This window comes from Budorcas taxicolor, chromosome 6 (genome assembly GCF_023091745.1).
Source record: "Budorcas taxicolor isolate Tak-1 chromosome 6, Takin1.1, whole genome shotgun sequence".
Lineage (NCBI taxonomy): Eukaryota > Metazoa > Chordata > Mammalia > Artiodactyla > Bovidae > Budorcas > Budorcas taxicolor.
Window position 1 is genome coordinate 79,460,604 of NC_068915.1, and position 24,641 is coordinate 79,485,244.

The 24,641-nt window shown below is 37.2% G+C and overlaps 1 non-coding gene across 1 annotated transcript; it reads right to left on the reverse strand.

Moving 5' to 3' along the window:
• Positions 1–2,775: 2,775 nt before the first annotated feature.
• TRNAY-GUA (transfer RNA tyrosine (anticodon GUA)) lies at positions 2,776–2,847 on the reverse strand. The gene has a single exon. It is a non-coding gene; the product is annotated as a tRNA-Tyr (tRNA).
• Between the last annotated feature and the right edge of the window lie 21,794 nt (positions 2,848–24,641).

Below are 24,641 nucleotides of genomic sequence, written 5' to 3' on the forward strand. Positions count from 1 at the left end.
TATGACATTGTGATTTATAAGAAACAAACAAACAAACAAACAAAAAACCCTCTTCTAGCAAAGAGTTCCTAAAACCTTTGACTTTCCTAAGTAATGAGAGCATTAAAGGTGTTTTTTGTTAAGTTAATAAAGTGACTTCGGAAAAACTCAAGGTAACCTAAGGTAGGGGAAGAGGAGGTTCCAGGGAACTGACCCTGATTAGAAGGTTGGAATTTTCAATTCCATGAAAGTACCTTCTGGGAGGAGGAGAGGGTCTGGATTCATTGGTGGATGAGTCGCCAATGGCTAGTGATTAAAGCCATCTTATCTGATGTAACCATTTAATCATTTATAATAAATCTTCCACAAATATTAAAAACGGAGGGGATTTGGAGAGATTTGAGGTTGGTGAACATGTGGAGATCTGTGCAGAGTGAACCATCTAGAGAAAGCTAGGAAGCTTCTCGTTCTTGTCTGCCTGGTTGTTCCTGAGTTACATCCTTTTAAAATAAGCTAGTAAACTTAGGTAATTATTTCTCAGAATTCTGTGAGATGCTCTAGAAAATTATTCAAACCCAGTGTGGGAGTCATAGGAACCTTTGACATATAGTACTTTGATCAGAAGTATAGATAACAACCTAGACTCCCAACTGATACCTGAAGTGGGGAGGAAGAGGTAGGACTAAGCTCTTAATCTATGGGATAGAATGTGCTAACTCTAGGTAGAGTGCCAGAATCTAGTAAAAATGTAGGACGCCAAGTCAATGTCTGCTGAGAATTAAAGATTTGGAGGATTGCTTGGTGGTATGGAAAAATAAATTGCACATGGTGAACTTAAAGGAAAACAAACTTGTGGATTTGTGTGCTCCTCTTTCATGTTTCAGACAGACAATTCTAAGACTCATTCTAAAGGGCTTATTAAAATGACATCATTTCACAAGGTTTATGAAGTGAAAATTTATTGCCAGTTGTGCACAGTTTTGGTAAATTCAACTGCATACCATTTAGACTGGCTTTCCTATCTTTCAGATTTGCTTCTTTTTAATCCCACTCTATTCCTTTAATTCACTTCCTATATTGAACCATCTGCAGTCAAGTGTTGAAGCTAGTCTCTGATTTTAGTGGAATCCAGATTTCCATCATTAATAAGAGAAATCTGATGCAGAGTCACTCTGCAGTCAGAGGTAAGCAACCTTACACCAGTTTCAGCCTTTTGATACATGATGAGAACCTTGAGTATGTAATAACATCACAATCTGTAGGATTCTCACAAGTGGAGGCCTGGACTGACTCACAAGTGTATGGTGAAACATTTGTTTATGGCAGGTATAAGACACATGACTAGTATGGGGCAAATAGTGTTGGTTTTAAAAATTGTAGAAATCACTGGCTTGTGGTAATGGCTTTCAGTTCAGTTCAGTTCAGTTCAGTCGCTCAGTCATGTCCAACTCTTTGCGACCCCATGAATCACAGCATGCCAGGCCTCCCTGTTCATCACCAACTCCCGGAGTTCACTCAGACTCGCGTCCATCGAGTCAGTGATGCTATCCAGCCATCTCATCCTCTGTCGTCCCCTTCTCTTCCCACCCCCAATCCCTCCCAGGATCAGAGTCTTTTGCAATGAGTCAACTCTTCGCATGACGTGGCCAAAGTACTGGAGTTTCAGCTTTAGCATCATTCCTTCCAAAGAAATCCCAGGGTTGATCTCCTTCAGAATGGACTGGTTGGATCTCCTCGCAGTCCAAGGGGCTCTCAAGAGTCTTCTCCAATATCACAGTTCAAAAACATCAATTCTTCAGTGCTCAGCCTTCTTCAGAGTCCAACTCTCATATCCATACATGACCACTGGAAAAACCATAGCCTTGACTAGACGGAACTTAGTCGGTAAAGTAATGTCTCTGCTTTTGAATATGCTATCTAGGTTGGTCATAACTTTTCTCCCAAGGAATAAGCGTCTTTTAATTTCATGGCTGCAGTCACCATCTGCAGTGATTATGGAGCCCCCCAAAATAAAGTCTGACACTGTTTCCACTGTTTCTCCATCTATTTCCTATGGAGTGATGGGACTGGATGCCATGATCTTCGTTTTCTGAATGTTGAGCTTTAAGCCAACTTTTTCACTCTCCTCTTTTACTTTCATCAAGAGGCTTTTTAGTTCCTCTTCACTTTCTGACATAAGGGTGGTGTCATCTGCATATCTGAGGTTATTGATATTTCTCCCTGCAATCTTGATTCCAGCTTGTGCTTCATCCAGACTAGAGTTTTTCGTGATGTACTTTACTTTGCATATAAGTTAAATAAGCAGGGTGACAGTACTCCTTTTCCTATTTGTAACCAGTCTGTCGCATGTCCAGTTCTAACTGTTGCTTCCTGGCCTGCATACAGATTTCTCAGGAGACAGGTTAGGTGGTCTGGTATTCCCATCTCTTTCAGAATTAGCCACAGTTTATTGTGATCCACACAGTCAAAGGCTTTGGCATAGTCAATAAAGTAGAAATAGATGTTTTTCTGGAACTCTTGCTTTTTGGATGATCCAGCGGATGTTGGCAATTTGATCTCTGGTTCCTCTGCCTTTTCTAAAACCAGCTTGAACATCAGGAAGTTCATGGTTCACATATTGCTGAAACCTAGCTTGGTGAATTTTGAGCATTACTTTACTAGCGTGTGAAGTGAAGTCGCTCAGTCATATCCGACTCTTTGTGACCCTGTGGACTGTAGCCTACCAGGCTCCTCAAGCCACGGAATCCTCCAGACAGGAATACTGGAGTGGATTGCCATTTCCTTCTCCAGGGGATCTTCCCCACCCAGGGATCGAACCTGGGTCTCCTGCATTACAGGCAGACGCTTTACCATCTGAGCCACCAGGGAAGCCCCACTAGCGTGTGACATGAGTGCAATTGTTCAGAGTTTGAGCATTCTTTGGCATTGCCTTTCTTTGGGATTGGAATGAAAACTGACTTTACCAGTCCTCTGGCCACTGCTGAGTTTTCCAAATTTGCTGGCATATTGAGTGCAGCACTTTCACAGCATCATCTTTCAAGATTTGAAATAGCTGTACTGGAACTCCATCACCTCCACTAGCTTTGTTTGTAGTGATGCTTTCTAAGGACCACTTGACTTCACATTCCAAGATATCTGGTTCTAGATGAGTGATCACACCATCGTGATTATCTGGGTGGTGAAGATCCTTTTTGTGTAGTTCATCTGTGTATTCTTGCCATCTCTTCTTAATGTCTTCTGCTTCTGTTAGGTCCATACCATTTCTGTCCTTTACTGAGCCCATCTTTTCATGAAATGTTCCCTTGATATCTCTAATTTTCTTGAAGAGATCTCTAGTCCCTCCCATTCTGTTATTTTCCTCTGTTTATTTGCATTGATCCCTGAGGAAGGCTTTCTTATCTCTTCTTGCTATTCTTTGGAACTCTGCATTCAGATGCTTATATCTTTCCTTTTCTCTTTCGCTTTTTGCTTCTCTCCTTTTCACAGCTATTTGTAAGGCTTCCCTAGACAGCCATTTTGCTTTTTTGCATTTCTTTTCCATGGGGATGGTCTTGATCCCTGTCTCCTGTACAATGCCACAAACCTCATTCCATAGTTATATCAGGCACTCTATCTATCAGATCTAGGCCCTTAAATCTATTTCTCACTTCCACTGTATAATCATGAGGGATTTGATTTAAGTCATACCTGAATGAGCTAGCAGTTTTCCCTGCTTTCTTCAATTTAAGTCTGAATTTGGTAATAAGGAGCTCATAATCTGAGCCACAGTCAGCTCCTGGTCTTGTTTTTGTTAACTGTATAGAGCTTCTCCATCTTTTGCTGCAAAGAATATAATCAACCTAATTTTGGTGTTTACCATCTGGTGATGTCCATGTGTAGAGTCTTCTCTTGTGTTGTTGGAAGAGGGTGTTTGCTATTACCAGTGCTTTATCTTGGCAAAACTCTATTAGTGTTTGCCCTCCTTCATTCCATATTCCAAGGCCAAATTTGCCTGTTACTCCAGGTGTTTTCTTGACTTCCTACTTTTGCATTCCAGTCCCCTATAATGAAAAGAACATCTTTTTTGGGTTAGTTCTAAAAAGTAGCAGTCTCAACTTAGCCAATATCTGGCCAACACATACTATCAAAGATAAAACACCTCCATGACTGCATGTAAAGAGACTCATATCTTCTGCAAGCACAGGGAAGATTCTCTTGTAAACTCAGGCCCAAGATGCAATTAATAACAAGGATACAAAGGGAACAGATTACATAGCTTAAAGAGTTATTTTTGCCAAGTTCTCTGACAGAGAATCCTGAACACTTGGGACTTAGACTCTCCACTGAATACTTGAGTGGAAGAACTTGAGAACCCTTAACACATGCATTTCCCCTGATCCTTTGAGCAAGTAAACACACTTCCTTTAACATCTATGGAGGAAACTCTGCAAAATTCTCAGCCAATTGTTTCATAACTGATTTTGATTTTGTTGGAATAAGTAAGGTAAAATTTAGAGTTTGATAGGAGATAATTTGTTGAAATGAATGTGTTTACTCATTAATCATGCTTAATATCACAGTTAGGAAACTTGAGGCAAATTTTAAAATGCTTTTAGGAATAGTTCCAGGAAACCTGGATACATGGGATGGCTTATAGTCAATGAGGTAGAAATACCTGGACTTCCTTAGCAGAGTATGGAGTTAGATAGTTCTGGACTAAGGTTAGGATGCCTTTATTAGGGAGACCATAGAATTTACCACTTAAATATATTTTCCAAGATCACCCAAAGGACACAGTTCAATAAAGCAAAAAGAACACATAAGAAAAAAAAAAAAAATCTTCAGTAAGGAATAAAAGATGAAGGGTGCTGGCATGTTTGAAAAGTTCAGTGGTGGTTGTCTTTGTAAATCAAAGGTAACAGTAAGAGATGGGAGCATGGAAATGTGCTCCCTGGTTTCACTGGAATTAATAGAATTCTGAAATTTTAGAAGCCCAGGAATTCCAATTAACTGACGAAGAAAGGTGAAAATAATTACTTTAATGGGCATCAAGGTTAGAGTGGCAATCTAGATGACTTGGCCTCAGGGATAACTTGCAATGCTAAAAGAACATAGTCTTTCTAGGGTCAAGATACCTCTGCAGATAACCAGAATAGTCCGTGACTTATTTATGGAGAAATAAAAATGAAAGCTGAGAAAACAGTCATGATATCAGCTGCTACAACCATATTATCTTACTAGTTTCCAAATCTAAGCCAAACCTTAGGCCCAGAGTAAAGGAGAAGACATATTCTTTTGTACAAAAGCCCTGAAATGCTACACTAAATGTATAAGAAAATTAAATCTTTTCAACCCTTCTTTAAGGCACTGTAAGGCAAAGTTAATGGAATACAAACAATAAGTGGAATCATGGTCCATGTCTATCTCAAGGGGTTTCAACAGGCCTGTGGACTCACCTTCTGTTAATTTCCTGGCCCCAAAATGCATAATTAGAATGGGTATAGTAAGCTGTTGGCACCAGGAGGAGTGTGGTAGGAAAAAACCAAGTCTAATGTCCTATGCACAATCTAAGATAGGCCACAATATCAATAATTAAATTTTATCAAAATGTAATAGAGATTAGCACTAATAACAAATAATTAAGCATTGCAGGTTCATGATCATGGTAATATGCACTATCATGGAATAAACAAGTAGGGTTTTGGTGTGGGTGATGAAGGACTACTATAAGATTATCTATGTAATTCCATTGTGAGCTATTCCACAAGATATGGTATTTTTGTGGAACACATTAAAATAGTTTCTGGAACTTGATATGTAGCTATTGATCTGAAAAACATCCCCTTTATCAGTATCTGTGAATGGAATGATAAAAATTATTTTATGTGTGGAAGATAACAGTATATAGTCCCTGTCCTTTCCCAAATAATTCAATTGAACTGTTTTCTGGATGTTATTGGGCTTCCCTGGTAGCTCAGACAGTGAAGAATCCACCTGCAATGCAGACCTGGGTTTGATCCCAGGGTTGGGAAGATCGAATGGAGAAGGGAACAGCTATCCACTCCAGTGGTCTGGCCTGGAGAATTCCATGGACTGTATAGTCCACGGGGTCACAGAGTCAGGCATAACTGAGCAAATTTCACTTCATTTTACTTCTTGTCCAGTAGTTATCATGAATGGTAATTTCAATAGATCATCCCAGACTTATAAGAATAAAGTGACTAAGAGTTATAATGTCTTCAGATAAAATGTTAGTTATCTGGCCAAAAGGAAAGGGAATTTAAAATGTATGGAAGGGAGAAAATAAATAACAAATTGTAGCCTTGGGGCTAGCTGCTGCAATGTGAAATGTAGGTGAAAATATCATTCTTTTTATGCTGAATTTCTCTCAAAATATCAGGGAGGCTCTACGTATGACTCTAAAGCATTTAGTGAAAATTACAAGCTCATCTCTATGTGTAAAAGGGTCTATCACAGTCCTCTTTTACCTTCCTCACTTCCTCTGGGCTCATTTTCTCACTCTAGATAGTGCTGTAACAACTGGCTAGATGCAGTTTTAAACCAAACAACACCTCACCTCAGTTACAGTATGTTGTGCACATTTCTCATTTTCTGCTCTGGGCCTTCTCTGTGGTCACTGAATGATTTCCCTGCAGGAAGCAGCTCAGTTAACTTGATGCATATCCAAATACAGAAGTTATACTTTGGTATATTTCATTAAATGAATACTTAAGTCCAACATGAATGGAACAGGGGAAAATTTTCCACTTTTAAGTGGAAATTATATAACAAAAGGAGTGGATATATTTCTCTATTACATAGTAGTGAATAATTCAGATAATAAAACATTTCTGTCAACCTACAGTTATTCTTTTAAAACTCTTAAACTTTTTAGCAGAAATTGCAATTAATATTGAGGTCATTTTATTAAGTTTATCATGAGCATTGAATGCCATACTAAAAAATTTCCTTAATTTAACTATGATGGATAAATTATTTTGATTTATAGATCTTGATGCTTTTTAATTATAGTCCCTTTCCTCTTAATACTATTCAAATTAAAAATTATAGAGTATGTGAATATTTTCTAAAAAGGTACATTTTTTAAAGAACTACATTAAAATAATTTTTTAAAATATATTAAAATAGCATTCATTGATATATTTACTTTAAAAATATAAATTACATGGATGGATGTGGCAAGCCTTAGTAAAGTGACATAAGATTGGGAAGAATAGAAAGTATAGAAACAGGTAGCTTTTGTGCTTTAGTGCAGAGATGAAGAGTAGTACAGTAAAAGAATATGAGAGCCTTTTAACTGCTTGAATGGACAGAGTTGAACTCCTGAGAGGTGCCCTTGGTGGAGTTATAGATTTTTAGGTTTCATTATGAGCTCTAGATTTCGACCTGTGGCGAATTGTATTAATTATCTGTCTAGGGTCCTTTAAACAAATGATATAATAGGGTCTGCGATTGTTACTCTAAATTACTGTATCAATTTAAAGAGAGTAGACGAGGCAATTAGCAATAAACAGAGAGCAGAGTGTTACCAGCCACAGATAGGTCAATATACAGCCTTGACTCTGTACCTTCTCCTTAATTTTGCTGTAACCTAAAAAAATGCCCCAAAAATAAAGTCTATTTAGAAAAAAAAATTTAAAAGAAATTGAGAAAAGAATGATTGTTCTAAAATTATATAAGAAATCAAATTTAGAATTAACAAACTTTATTTTTGAGTGACTACAACAGGATCTCTTTTCAACTTTTTTGTACATTTTCTAATTATTCTTCTCTTAATGGTCAAGAAAGTCAAAAGATTCTTCAAAAATATCATAGTGGTTAACATCTTTAATCACTAAAGTGCCACCACATGATAATTTAGGGTTTCACTTTCCTCCTATATGTTGACTTCAGCATGTGTAGATCTTGTTAATTTTGCAAGTGAGTTGTAACATACTGAATAGGCTTGTTACTGTTTAAACTCATTGGCCAGAAAGTGACATACTCTACTGTTGGCTATATTTTATTGGCAAGTGCTAATCACATGGCAAACTCTAGAAACAAGAGCAACTGAGGAATACAGTATTTGGCTTTTCAATCTTTTTCTAGTGACACTGTATATTAAGAGGACCCACAGTGCCATAAATGGTTATCTGTTTCTCTGCCTGCATACTCAGTCATGTCTAACTCTTTATAACCTCAGGGACTGTAGCCTGACAGGCTCTGCTCTCCAAGGAATTTTCTAGGCAAGAATACTGGATTGGGTTGTCAATTCCTACTCCAAGGGATCTTCCTGACCAAAGAATCAAACCCACATTACCTTCTAGGCAGGTGGATTCTTTACCACTGAGCCACTTGGTAAGCAACAGAGATGTACCTAGAAATAGAATTACTGCTGATAGACTAGGGGCTTCCTTGGTGGTTCAGTGGTAAAGACACTGCGTGCAATACAGAACACCTGGGTTGGATCGCTGGATGGGGAAAATACCCTAGAGGGGGTATAGCAACCCACTCCAGTACTCTTGCATAAAGAATCCCATGGACCGAGGAGCTTGGTAGGTTGCAGTCCATAGGACATGACTGAAGTGACTAAGCAGCAGATGAGAGATTAATTGGAGCTGAGAGTTGTTAATGGGGAAGATTCAAAGACAATGAGTGGTGCATAGCACAGTCATTCCATTTATGGCAGCAGGGCATAAATCATAGTTGGTAATGCTAGTGATATTAAAATTATTAAAATTAAATCAAAATCTTATTTTGGGAAATTTTAACATTAAGATGCTTAAAAGATTTCCAGGTGACCAAGAATTTGAAAGTGACTTGAAAGGTAGTTTGAAAGATTTTCAGGTGGCCAAGATTTCCAAGAATCAAGAGCTTTACAAAGAGGCTAAAACTGAAAAGCTTACACCAAAACTTATTTAAACTCACGTGGAAAAAAGTGAAATCAAAGTGTTAGTCACTTCAGTTCAGTTCACTTGGTCATGTCCTATTCTTTGCGACCACATGGATTGTAGCCCGGCAGGCTTCTCTGTCCATGGAATTCTCTAGTTAATACTGGAGTAGGTAGCCATTCTCTTCTTTAGGGGATCTTCCCAACCCAGAGATTGAACCTGGATCTCCTGCATTGCAAGTAGATTATTTACTATTTGAGACACTAGGGAAGCCCTTAAGCTTATGTAGTACATTCCTACCTGTTTCTACAAAAATATGAGTAGATCCAATATTAGCTTCCAATTTTGAATATCAATATTTTTAATTTGGAATCTGTATAAGTTCTGAAAACACCCCTTCTCATCAGGGTGGTTAAAAACTATCATTTAAAAGTTTTCTCTGACTTAGATTCAGCTATCTTTTAATATACTGGATTATATAGTACTTAGAATAAAAATCACTAGTCCTGGAATTATAGTATCTTTTTCCTTACATTCAGTAGGTTAGGTAAATAATTGGCATACCATTTAATCAAGTAATTTAACCTCTTTACAACTTTAATTCTTCATAGAAATAGATGCATATTGTAAAAAAAAAAAAATTACTCCTAAAAATCTATGAAGGTCAAAACTAATAATATGTGTAAAATATATGACAAATGCAAAACAAAGTATTTTGTGGTACTATTAATACTGGTTAGAGTATACTTTAGGGTAAAAGTATCCAGTCCCATCACTTCAAGGCAAATAGATGGGGAAACAATGGAAACAACAACATGTTTTTTTTCTTGGTCTCCAAAATCACTGCAGATGGTGACTGTAGCCATGAAAATAAAAGACTCTTTCCCCTTGAAAGAAAAGCTATGACCAACCTAGACAGCATATTAAAAAGCATAGACACTCTGCCAACAATGGTCCATATAGTCAAAGCTATGGTTTTTTCAGTAATCATGTATGGATGTGAGAGTTGGACCGTGAAGAAAGCTGGCTGCCAAAGGATTGATGCTTTTGAAATGTGGTGTTAGAGAAGCCTCTTGAGAGTCCCTTGGACTGCAAGGAGATCCAACCAATCAATCCTAAAAGAAATCAGTCCTATACATTCATTGGAAGGACTGATACTGAATTGGAGTTCCAATACTTTAGCCACCTGATGTGAAGAACTGACTCATTAGAAAAGACCCTGATGCTGGGAAGGATTGAAGGCAGGAGGAGACGGGGATGACAAAGGATGAGATGACTAGGTGGCATCACCAACTCGATGGACATGAGTTTGAGCAAGCTGTGGGAGTTGGTGATAGGCAAGGAAGCCTGGCAGAGTAGGACATGACTGAGCAACTGAACTGAACTGAACATGGCCCTGCCCATCAGAGCAAGACCCAGTTTCACCCATGGTTAGTCTTTTCCATCAGGAAGCTTTCATAAGCCTCTTATCCTTATCAATCCAAGGGCAGACAGAATCAAAACCACAATCACAGAAAACTAACCAAACTGATCACATGGATCATAGCCTTGTCTAACTCAATGGAACTATAAGCCATGCCATGTAAGGCCACCCAAGACAGATGGGTCATGATGGAGAGTTCTGACAAAACTTGATCCACTGGAGAAGGGAATGGCAAACCACTTCAGTATTCTTGCCTTGAGAACCCCATGAACACTATGAAAAGGCAAACAAATAGGACACTTAAAGATGAGGTCCCCAGGTTGGTAAGTGCCCAATATGCTACTGGAGAGGAGTGGAGAAATAAGAAAGAGTGAAATGATGGAGCCAAAGTGAAAGCAATGCCCCGTTGTGGATTAACTGGTGATGCAAATAAAGTCTGATGCTATAAAGAACAATATTGCATAGGAACCTGGAATGTCAGGTCTGTGAATCAAGGTAAATTGGAAGTGGTCAAACAGGAGATGGCAAGAGGGAACATCGACATTTTAGGAATCAGTGAACTAAAAACCTATAAACAGTCTAAATATCTACTAGCAAAAGGATGGATGGACAAATTATTGTCATATATTAGCAGATAAACTATACAACAATGTAACTATCGAACTATAGAAACTGCCGTGGTCTACCCTGGTGGATCCAGGGTGATTCAAAGGTGGGGATGGAGTCTGTATCCTCGGAAAAATATATATTTAATCACAGATATATAGAGAGATTAGAAATGGATAGTGTAGTAGGAAAATTAGTGGAGAAAAAGAGGCTGAATATTCAGCCAGAAAAATGGGGAGCAAGAAAGAAGCGACATGAGAGAATCAGTCTTTCCGGAAACTGATCCGATTTCTTTATTTTTGGGTTTGCTTATATACCTTTTGTTACACATAGGGATGAATACAGAGTCATGCGGGGGTCAGCAATCCTGACCTTTATCAAAATCAGGTGCTTCACATAAATGTATAGAAAAAAAAGGTCTTAGAGATATTACATCTTCTTCTGGCCATGAATGAGACCTGCTGACATTTTATGATCCTTTCTTTCTGATAACCAAAAACTTATTTTTCCAAGGGTGTTTTTCCTTAAACCAGGCACCACCCTCTAAATAAAGTTACATTCCTATAGGGTGAGGGTGTAGTGAGTTACAATCAAGAAAGGAATTTATTTAACCCAAGGTTAACATGATTAATCTTAAAGGTTAATAATTATTTCTCCTATATGTTAGTTTTATTCTTTATAAGGGAAGGGAATTTAGCAGCAAACATCAGCCCAACAAATGAAAATGCTTTCACCAATGCTCCCCTTAAGATCTATTTAGTCTTAAGATAGTGATAAAGTTACATTTTTTACATAGCAAGGACACAGTGATTTATAACAAAGTACAGTGATCTATTACAAAAGAGAAAATTCATTAACTCAAAGTCTAGTATTGCTAACCTTAAAAATTACTATATTTCCTTTTCTATATTCCAGATACATTAATTAAAATATTCCCAGGTGCCTAAGGATATGGAGGCCTGGCGGCAATCATTGACTCAATAAGAAGAAAAGCCCTATGCTAATTAAGACTTTCAAAATACTCCAAAACTCTCTGTGCTGTTTATGGTTGAGAGGTAGTAAACAACCATGTGCGTAGTAGCAAGAGTATGGATAATCCTGTCACACAAGCTAGTCTGTCAGCAGAGAGGTTTGACCTGAAACACCCTTGTCCCACCCAGGGCAGGGAATTAGCAGCAATTATTGGCACAACAAATGAAAAACCCTTCACCAATATAATTCCTAACCAACCCACTATACTAATAATTTCCAACTCCCCAAAAGAATTTGCCTTTAGTAAGTCTAAAACATCTCGTGCCTCTCAGGTTGGGAGGCTGTAAACAATAACATGTGGCTGGACGAACATATACAGGTGGGCTAGATAAACTTCAGAGGAGTCCGTAAGCTGAAACACTTGTCACACCCAGGAATTTTTATTGCCTTGGAGCTGCACATTTACTCCTTCTCCGAGAAAAACGGTTATTGGCGAGAGCATAAAACAGACTCTGGTTTGGGGGTAGATGCTCAGGAACAGGGGGTTTCCTGAGGCTTGATCACGCCTTTGTGTATGCCAAGCCTCCTTCCCCATGACCTTTGCCATGGGCGGAGTTCCTCACGCTGGCCCCCAGCAAGAAACAACTAACAAGACATATGGATCACCAAAAATGATGCAAAATACAAGAAAACACGGAATCATGAATCCACTATATAAATTCATAAAACAGATAATAAAATATTTTGATTTTTAGAAATGCTTGAGTGAACAGACAGTGAAAGTTGCTCAGTTGTGTCCAGTTCTTTGCAACCCCATGGCCTATACAGTCCATGGAAATCTCCAGGCCAGAGTACTGGAGTGGATAGTCTTTCCCTTCTTCAGGGGATCTTCCCCACCCAGCGATGGAACCCAGGTCTCCTGCATTGCAGGCTGATTCTTTACCAGCTGAGCCAGAAGAGAAGCCTTAGGGGGCAAAAGTATAAAGAAAAGAAAGGAAATATTAATCATAAAATTTTGGATATTGGCTGAGTCAAGAATGAAAGAGGAAGGTTTTGTCTGAATGGTGAAGATAAATGTGAGAATTTGATGTCATGTAAATACGTTTTGCCTTGGCATATGTGTGATTACAATGGTTTGTGATTTACGATTTTTTTTTTCTTTAAAGTGTATGTGTGTTTCTGTCAGTCTTCTGTCCGTATATATATCACAGTTTGAAGAAAATTTTCCTATTAAAAACAAATGAGAACAAACAAAAAGAAATAGACAAAACAAAACAAACAGCACCAAACAAGACAAAACAAGATCAAACACTGAATGAACAAAGAAAGGAGCAGCATTCAGAATTAGCAAGATTGGCTAGCCAACTGGAGGTTACTTTCTATAACCTTAACCTTAAAGTCTTGATATGTTTTCTCTGATTATTATTCCATTGATCAATTTGCAAAATGAATTTATTATCAGAACGTGATTATAAACACATTTAACAACAGAATGATTCAATCAGATATGCACACAATATGATGAGTTACTCATTTTGGAAATTATTTTTTAAACACATATACACACTTCAAAATTTTCCCATTTTATTATATTTACATATGGAGAGTGTCAAATCTATCATCTGAGCCCCCACAGAAGTCCGATATCATGTCAAATCTAAATTTATTATGAATATCTGTATTCTCAACATTCATTCTAGTATGCTAATAAGCTTTCTAGGTTATAAGTAGACAGAGAGCTGTAGGCTTTAGTTGTAGTGAGGAATATATTATCTTAACTATGGCAGCTATCATATTCATATCAGATCTCATTGGACCTTACTCTGCAGTCATCAAAAGTGTAAAGTGTACTTCTTTGTGACTTGCTTTATTATAATACTATGTTGTTTCTAGTTAGTGTGAGATTTTGATTACAGTGTTTTTCTCCCTCTTGATCTTTCTCACTCTCTTCCTAATTATGGTGGGAATATCAGCTAATAAAAGTATCAGATCACTTCAAAAAGAAAAGAAAAAATAAAGTAACATAACTGGAGTTATGCCTATACTGTTTTATAATGGAGCTTGAATTGCTTTAACTGCTGAATGTAATCAGCACTATTTTAACACTTTTATTTTAAGGCTTATATTCATTTTTATTTTAGTAGAATTACCTACAAAAATAATATTTGATTCTTTTCTGGATTAAAATAATAATATGCCCTAAATTATGTCATTGATTTAATCTTTGCCCAAATAAAATCAGAAGCCACTGAAGACATTTGAGAACAGGAATGACAAAAATCTAACTTAATATGTGATGTGTTGAAACTGGGACACATAAAATCCATATATATTGGATCTATTTATTCTTTTTTCTCAGTTTTTTTAATTGAATAATGTTTTTAAAATTCTATAGTGTTTTACAATTTTAAAAAGTTTCAAAATACATGATTTCACATAGTCCCATAATAACCCTTTTCCTCCTCTACCCCATATCTGCCCCTACCCCTTTCCTCTTCCTGCTGGTAACAGTAAATTTACTTTTTATATCTGTGAGTCCATTTCTTTTACGTTTGATTAAATAGTTTGTTGTATTTTTTAGATTTCACATGTAAATGATAAGGGAAGGATTTATTTATTCTTAATTCAATGAGAAAGTTATGACCAACCTAGATAGCATATTAAAAATCAGAGACATTACTTTGTCAACATAGGTCCATCTAGGAAAGGTTAGGACTTCCCTGGTGGCTCAGATGGTAAACTGTCTGCCTACAATGTGGGAGACCTGGGTTCAATCTCTGGGTTGGGAAGATCCTCTAGAGAAGGAAATGGCAACCCACTCCAGTACTCTTTCCTGGAAAGGTTATGGTTTTTCCTGTGGGCATGTATGGATGTGAGAATTCGACTGTAAAGAAGGCTGAGCACCAAAGAATTGATGCTTTTGAACTGTGGTGTTGGAGAAGATTCTTGAGAATCCCTTGGATTGCAAGGAGATCCAAACAGTCCATCCTAAAAGAGATCAGTCCCGGATGTTCATTGGAGGGAATGAGGCTGAAGCTGAAGCTCCAGTACTTTGGCCACCTCATGCAGAGTTGACTCATTGGAAAAAAAAAAAAAAAAACCCTGATGTTGGGAGGGATTGGGGGAGGGAGGAGAAGGGGAAGGCAGAGGATGAGATGGCTGGATGGCATTACCGACTTGATGCACATGAGTTTGGGTGAACTCCGGAAGTTGGTAATGAACAGGGAGGCCTGGCATGCTGTGATTCATGATGGGGCTGCAGAGAGTCAGACACGACTGAGCGACTGAACTGAATTGAACTGAATTCAATGAGAATGTCACCTTCAACATGATCAAACCTTTAATTTTTTTAAGTTACTGAATTCTGTAAGGAAACAAAATGTATTGAGCTCCATCTTAACAAAATATTACACTGATTTTGGGTAATTAGGTATCATTTTGCCAACTCACAGGAATTAAATTCAATGTAACTTGTCTAGTGTTTTTCAAAGGGCAAGAAGCTATGTTATGCCAAAATCTCTTATAAATTAGATATAGATTATTTAGCTCTGAGTATACTGATTCACTGTGACAAATTATATGCTAGATAAAAATTGTACCTAGATAATTAAATATAAAATAATCAAATGGCTTTCAAATATATGCTTGATAACTGACTTGATATTTTATTGAATTAGTTTTCTTATCTTAAGAGGCTTTTCTTTATGTCTTAAAATTAAAAATTATATACTTAAGAAGGGGCAAATACAGTGGGTATATATATATATACATATATATAATTATGATTCATGACATTGAAATTGGATATGATCAAATTCTAGATTTAGAAAAATTTATTCGAGGAATTAAAAGTTAATTCTTAGGTAGGTTGATAAGGAGTCCAGACCCCTCTAGGAGAACTGGGTCCAGAGCCCTTGATGAGAAAGGGACAATTTTTTTGGTTTCCTAAATTTCTCTTTCTTAGTCATATAAGACCTTTTTTTTTTTTTTTCATAAACTCTGAGTTGTTATGACAACAATCTTTAGGAATAACTTCTTTAAACTCAGAGCTAATGATTATACAACAAAACAACTCATTTTTTCTCAGGGATATGTTTTTCCTTCAGCTCCATACTAGTCATTATATAACAACAATGTATCTTTCTGGAGGACATGTTTCTTCTTAACAAGTCTTTGGACTAATCTTGTTATTTTGTAATCTTGTTATGTTGTGAGAGTGGTTCAGTGCAGTTCACTTCAGTTGCTCAGTTGTGTCAGACTCTTTGTGATCATATGAACCACAGGACGGCAGGCCTCCTTGTCCATAACCAACTGCCACAGTCCATTCAAACCCATGTCCATTGAGTCAGTGATGCCATCCAACCATATTCTGTCATCCCCTTCTCCTCCTGCCCTCAATTTTTCCCAGCATCAGGGTCTTTTCCAGTGAGTCAGGTCTTTGCATCAGGTGGCCAAAGTATTGGAGTTTCAGCTTCAACATCAGACTGCGGGGGGCGCTCTGAAGAGAGAGGCAGTGGAACTTCCCTCAGCAAAGCCGAGGGGTCCCGAGGAAAGGTGAGCCTGCTGTCCGCCAACCCAGCCCCTTGGTGAGCGAGAGACAATCAGACGCGACAGGGGTTCAGTCTGAGCAGTTCTACTTCATTGCCCCAAACTCTTGGTTTATATAGGCAAGCAAGGGGGTTCTGCGAGGGACCTCCCGTAGTTGCACCAATCACGTTAAAGGTCAAATTATAATATGCCATAGTTACACCAATCACGTTAAAGATCAAATTATAATATGCCATAGTTACACCAATCATGTTAAAGGTCAAATTATAATATGCATATAAGGTCAAGTCGTCATGAGCTTAACAGGAGTCTATGTTTATCATGCACTGTCCACGTGTACGGAAGTCGAGAGAGCCAATCAAAAACTTTAACATAGACCGCACCCCTATCTCTTCCGCCGGACGCCATCTTGGCTTCCAACCGCAAAAGCCAGCCCCTTTTTTTTCAAGGTTTCCCAGGTAGGGCCCCACATCAGACCTTCCAATGAACACTGAGGACTGATCTCTTTAGGACGGACTGGTTGGATCTCTTTGCAGTCCAAGGGACTCTCAAGAGTCTTCTCCCAAACCACAGTTCAAAAGCACCAATTCTTTGGTCCTCAGCTTTCTTTATAGTCCAACTCTCACATCTACATATGACAACTGGAAAAACCATAGCCTTGACTAGGCAGACCTTTCTTGACAAAGTAATGCCTCTGCTTTTTAATAAGACCTTTCTATTGTTAGTTATAATTTTGTAATTTAAGATGTTGTGGGAGTGGGTCAGGTAAAAGTATATAAAGCATTGATAAGACAAGCAAGTGTGGAACTCTTCTCTTTCTATGTCTATGTCAGAGCTTTCTCTGTCCTTTTTCACTGTAATAAGGCCCCACAAAAGCTCTGACTGATCAAGCTTGGTCACTGATTCAGGAGGCTAAATCTTCTAAGGAGATCATAAATTTGACATTGTTCACCATAAGCTATCAAAACCTAAGTTTTGTAAAATTTAAGAATCTGTCCTAAACTGTAAACTATGGAAGAACTTTACTCAGCAGCCATATATATTTTAGAATGGTTGATGATTTATGTAGTCTGAATGGGAAAGACTAGAGATCTCTTCAAGAAAATTAGAGACACCAAGGGAACATTTTGTGCAAAAATGGGCACAGTAAAGGACAGAAATGTAGGGACCTAACAGAAGCAGAAGATATTAAGAAGAAGTGGCAAGAATATACAGAAAATATGTACAAAAAAGAGCTTCATGACCCAGATAGTGGTCACTCACCTAGAGCCAGACATCCTGGAATGTGAAGTCAAGTGGGCCGTAGGAAGCATCACTACGAACAAAGCTAGTGGAGATGATGGAATTCCAGTTGAGTTAGTTCAAATCCTAAAAAATGATGCTGTGAAAGTGCTGCACTCAATATGCCAGCAAATTTGGAAAGCTCAACAGTGGCCACAGGACTGGAAAAGGTCAGTTTTCATTCCAATCTCAAAGAAAGGCAATGCCAAAGAATGCTCAAACTATTACAAAATTGCACTCATCTCACACGCTAGTAAAGTAATGCTCAAAAGTCTCCAAGCCAGGCTTCAGCAATATGTGAAGCATGAGCTTTGAGATGTTCATGCTGGTTTTAGAAAAGGCAGAGGAAACAGAGATCAAATTGCCAACATCCGATGGATCATCAAAAAAGCAAGAGAGTTCCAGAAATACATCTATTTCTGCTTTATGGAGTATACCAAAGGCTTTGATTGTGTGGATCACAATAAACTGTGGAAACGTCTGAAAGAGATGGGAATACCAGACCACCTGATCTGCCTCTTGAGAAACCTATATGCAGGTCAGGAAGCAACAGTTAGAACTGGACATGGAACAACAGACTGGTTCCAAATAGGAAAAGGAGTATGTCAAGGCTGTATATTGTCAACCTGCTTATTTAACTTCTATGCAGAGTACACCATGAGAAACGCTGGGCTGGAAGAAACACAAGCTGGAATCAAGATTGCCAGGAGAAATATCAATAATCTCAGATATGCAGATGACACCACACTTATGGCAGAAAGTGAAGAGGAACTACAAAGCCTCTTGATGAAAGTGAAAGAGGAGAGTGAAAAAGTTGGCTTAAAGCTCAACATTCAGAAACGAAGATCATGGCATCTGGTCCCATCACTCCATGGGAAATAGATGGGGAAACAGTGGAAACAGTGTCAGATTTTATTATTTTTTGTCCTCAAAATCAGTGCAGATGGTAACGGCAGCCATGAAATTAAAAGATGCTTACTCCTTTTAAGGAAAGTTATGACCAACCTAGATAGCATATCAAAAAGCAGAGACATTACTTTGCCAACAAAGGTCCATGTACTCAAGGCTATGGTTTTCCCTGTGGTCATGTATGAATGTGAGATTTGGACTGTGAAGAAAGCTGAGTGCCAAAGAATTGATGTTTTTGAACTGTGGTGTTGGAGAAGACTCTTGAGAGTCCCTTGGACTGCAAGGAGATCCAGCCAGTCCATTCTGAAGGAGATCAGCCCTGGGATTTCTTTGGAAGGACTGATGCTAAAGCTGAAACTCCAGTACTTTGGCCACCTCATGCGAAGAGTTGACTCGTTGGAAAAGACTGTGATACTGGGAGGGATTGGGGGCAGGAGGAGAAGAGGACAACAGAGGATGAGACGGCTGGATGCCATCACCGACTAAATGGACATGAGTCAAATTGAACTTTGGGAGTTGGTGATGGACAGTGAGGCCTGGCGTGCTGTGATTCATGGGTTCGCACAACGTCGGACATGACTGAGTGACTAAACTGAACTGAACTGCTGTGCATGTTCCTTAGTTGCCAAGTTGTGTTCAACTCTCCTGCAATGCCCTGGACTGTAGCCACCAGGCTCCTCTGTCCATGGTATTTCCCAGGCAAGAATGCTAGAGTGGGCTGTTATTTCATTCTCCAGGGAATCTTCTCAATCCAGGGTTCAAACCCATGTCCAGGCAGAGCTGAGCTTCCATGGAAGCCTCAAATACTGTGAACAGAATATATATATATATATATATATATATATATATATATATATATATATATATATATATATATATATATATATAATATATATATATGAAAGCTCATGCTAGATTCCTTTCTGTCTCCTTTTCTTTCCTGATTCATTTCGTTCAAAAGTCATTAGATGAGGTTGAGCAAGATAGGTATTTGTGCTAATTGGGCAGTGGTGGCATTGCCCTGCTTGGGTGTCAGAGCCTCAGTGGGATGACAAGGACATCCGCAGATCCTGGTATGGGGTGTCAGAACTGAGGCAAAATGAAGATGTTCATGTGGAGAGTGAGCAGTAGTTACTGCCGTGCAGGTTGATCTGCCTGGCCCAAGATGTCAAAGCACAAGCATCAGAAGAGTGCACCGTAAATAGTCTCATTGTCTTTGATGGTGAAGGGGGATTATTTACATAAAGGAAGACTGATCAAGTAAATATATTGAAGATGATAAAACCAGTCTTCCCATGGTCAATTTCAACTTGAGAACATACTTGTCATATTTTCAGCAGAGTGTAATATTAAGCATATATATTTACATACACACACACACACACACACACACACACACACACATATATATATATACACCATTTGACCCATATCCTATTGAATATTTTCTAAAGATACCAATATGTGAAACACATATTTCTTTGGATAATTTATCAGGATGGATTTTAAGAATGTTATTGACTTTACACCATCTTATTTGGGGACGTCATCATTTTAACCATATTAAAATACCACCCAAATATATTAAATCAGATTTAACTCATTAGAAATGTAGTTGTACTGGGTTATATTAATCAACAGACATAATATTGGATATAATGTGGTATAATAAGTTATTATTTGGAGCTGTTATTATTTTATAGGTATCATTTATATATTGAATGAATCAAATATAATTATAATCCATTGAACATGTCTAGTCCCTAGTCATTGTATATTTGCTGATTTGAATATTTTATTATGTGAGTCAGTACAATGGGGCTAATGAAACAAATAGTAAAGATGTATCACACACATCCTATTAAAAGGATTAATCTATATCAGATGGTAGGATATGCATGGAACTAAAAATCTAGAATATTTTCAAAATGCTATTACTAAGTTTTACATTTATTTTTTTCATTATTTTGCATAATGATGTCTGACACTGGATACTTTACAAGTTAAATTTTCTCTTATCATTTGCATTGTTTTGAAATTGTACAGTTAAGGCTGAGATAATTTTTTACTGGACCATTTTTAATATTTTAACACAATGACATTATATATCAATGTACAATTTAGTCAGCTGGAGGAAAATTGCTTTTAAGCAATCCAAGGAGAATATAATTTATATTGTGTGACTCCATTTGCAAAAACAGCTACTGCATAGAACAAAAAGTCTTAAATATATCATTACTGTGGATTCCCACTGAGCCAGGAAAGATTCTCATAAAGCAAGAACCTAAATCTGATCATGTTTATTGAACAACTCTGGTGCACTTCCTGGATTTTTTGAAAATTTGTTTCATTTGCAGGTTTTGCACTTATGGCCATTTAAGAGCAATACATGAGTTTCTTTTTATATTAGAAATCAATTCTGTTAAGCTTCAGTGTTCTATCTATATCTACCTCCTGCACTCCATTTCCTAGATAACTTCCCTGTTCATTAGCAATGCCTTACAAATACTGAAGCCAATGATGTGCACTCATATAATTTGTGTTCAAATGGTAAAAATGACCTCAGAAGTACAGAGTTATTTTGTGGTTCTTCCACCTTTGAAGACATTATTGCTTAATTTTTCACTCTGCCTGAATGCCATAGAAACATTAGTAGTGGATTCATGAATTACTAATGTGGTACTTAGAGGTGAAATGTAAAGACCTCATCTAACTTTGAATATCTGCTTATGCATTGTAGATAATTAGGTGGCTGATAGGCAATATTGCCCCCCCCCCCTTGCTGTTGGGGTCTTCAACAATAGCAAGATATTTAATACAATATATTTCTCAGCATTAACTTCACTTTAAGAACGTCCACGTGTGCGTTTTTTAGGGTGCTTCGAACTGCCACTTCATTGAAATGCTGTTGTTTTGTTGTTTACCTTAAGGTTGATAAAATTAGTCACATTTTATGTAAGACCTACAAGTTATCAGCATGAATTCAATTCTTTATTTTGCTTTGCTTTGGTAAGTTTAACAGTCTCTTTTGAGCAATATAAGTTAACATTTGCTTAAGTATTAGCTAGAGAGTCTATCTGTCCATAATATTTATTTTATAAAATGATTAGCATTCTGTGAAAATAAAATACAACAAGCAGGCTGGAGCACTGTTTTCTTTTAAAGCTGGCACGTGTCTTTTCTTAATTAGCTATGGCTTGCTTGCTCTAAGCCATTTGCTTTAATTTTTTGAAAACAGTAACACTGAATATTTATTCTAATGTTTCAGAGTTTACAATGTATTTGCAAATGTATTATCTCATTTGATACAACATATCTGTAAGCTTAATAATTGATGTCTAGATTTAAGCTATAAAATAGTTATTTATAATGAAATGAGACAGATTTTATCTTTGTTTCTCATTTACATATATTAAATGTGTTTTATAAAATTCTAACTCAGAAATTAAAACATGTATTGGATCTGAAATAGAAAATAATATTTATTTTTCTATACTAGATCCTACTTTATTAACTGCATGCCTATAGAAGGAAAAAAAAAATGCTTCCATTTAGGCCAAATAAATAAAAGATGATAACAGAGACTTTGTTTATAGTTTGTTATTTCATAATAATCCAAGTTTTTGTTTGTTTAAGTCTCCTCTGAAATGTCAGATTTTATTCACCAGATGTTTATGGAGCTGTAATTTTAAATTGGTTTAAGGGAATGAATAACACCATCTGAGAGTATATTATTTTTCTTTTTTATTATAGAGTACTTTTTGAGAGGCAATAACTTAACAATAAGTGGGAAGCTAGGCTTTAATATCTTACAGTAATATCTACATTTTAAGAACTGTGGAAGCATAAAATTGCATATACTTTTCATGATTTTGAAGGAATAGACTCTACAACATGCTATGAAATTCATGCTTTCATTGAGAATTTTGGGAGGGATTTTGGGAAAAATATTGTCTTTGAAAATTTACAGCTAGGTTTGGATAAAATCCCCTCTTGAATAAGATACGAGGTTCAACCTTGAGAGATAGCACACATATTATGTCCCAAATGGCTCCATGTCTAGCAAAAGTAAGATGGAACCTTAAAATACTCAGTAAGATGCTTTCTTAACACTTACATTTATAATGTGATATTTTCCTAATAATAACTCTAACTTCCTCATTTAAACCCATACTCTGCCCATGGATTGGGAAAAAAAAAAAAAAAAAAGAAGAAGCAAAATCAGTCAAATCTACAAACACCACCATCACCATCACTACCAATTCAAGTACAAAACAAAGAAATCAATGCTTATTTTTCAAGCTATTTTATTTAAAACTTAAAGTTTTATTTTGTTTTCTTCCTCTAATTTGAATATTTAACGTTTGGAAGAATTTTATGATTGGCCTGTGAAAATTTTGCCTATTTCTGACATACTTATTTTCCTAACTTCCCCATGGCTAGTGAAGAAGCATATGGTTAAAGATATGCCTCTTAGAAGAATGCTGCCCACATTTTGACTCAGATGATGGTGACCAAAGGAAAAAAAGGGAGGTGGGGAGTGGGGAGAACAAATGAAGTTGCAATAAATTCTGTTAAGTCTGTAAGTTTTGGAATGATAATGATTGCTATGAAATAAAGGTACATAGGTTAAGCAATACATGACAGGGCAGTATCAGAGGTGCAGCAAGAAGTAGTGTTTAAAGCAAAACACCTGGCATAGCAAAGCCAGTAACACAAATTGTGGAGTAAAGTGAACAAATCTCTTATGGGAGAGGTTTTTGTGTGTGAATGTGTGATTTGAATAACTATTTTTTTCCTCTTGATATATTTTTTATTTAATTAATTAATTTATTTTAATTAGAGGCTAAGTACTTTACCATATTGTACTGGTTTTTGCCATACATTGACACGAACCAGCCATGGGTGTACATGTGTTCCCCATCTTGAACCCCCCTCTGAACTCCCTCCCCATCCCATCCCTCAGGGTCATCCCAGTGCACCAGCCCTGAGCACCCTGTCTCATGCACTGAACCTGGACTGGTGATCATTTCATATATGATAATATATATGTTACAATGCTATTCTCTCAAATTATCCCACTCTCACTTTCTCCCACAGAGTCCAAAAGACTGTTCTATACATCTGTGTCTCTTTTGATGTCTCGCATATAGGGTCATCATTACCATCCTTCTAAATTCCATATATACTGATTAGTATACTGTATTCGTGTTTTTCTTTCTGACTTACTATGCTCTGTATAATAGGCTCCAGTTTCATCCACCTCATTAGAACTGATTCAAATGCATTCTTTTCAATGGTTGAGTAATAGTCCGCTGTGTATATGTACCACAGCTTTCTCATCCAGTCATCTGCCAATGGACATCTAGGTTGCTTCCATATGCTGGCTATGGTAAACAGTACTGCAATGAACTTTGGGGTGCTCGTGTCTGTTTCAATTCTTGTTTCCTCGGTGTGTATGCACAACAGGGGTATTGCTGGGTCATAGGGCAGTTCTATCTCCATTTTTTTAAAGAATCTCCACAATGTTTTCTATAGTGGCTGTACTAGTTTGCATTCCCATCAACAGAGTAGAGAGTTCCCTTTTCTCCACACCCTCTCTAGCATTTATTGCTTAAAGACTTTTCGATAGCAGCCATTCTGACCAGTGTGAGATAGTACCTCAATGTGGTTTTGATTTTAATTTCTCTGATAATGAGTAATGTTGAGCATCTTTTTATGTGTTTGTTAGTCATCTGTATGTCTTCTTTGGAGAAATGTCTGTTTAGTTCTTTGTCCCATTTTTGGATGAGGTCTTTTATTTTTCCGAAATTGAGTGCAGGATCTGCTTGTGTATTTTTAAAATTAATTATTTGTCAGTTGCTTCATTTGCTTTTATTTTCTCCCATTCTGAAGGCCGAATTTTCACCTTAATTATAGTTTCCTTCGTTCTGCAAAAGCTTTAAAGTTTCACTAGGTCCCATTTGTTTATTTTTGCTTTTATTTCCATTACTCTGGGAGGTGGGTCAGACAATGTTTTGCCTATGTTTTCCTCCAGGAGTTTTATAGTTTCT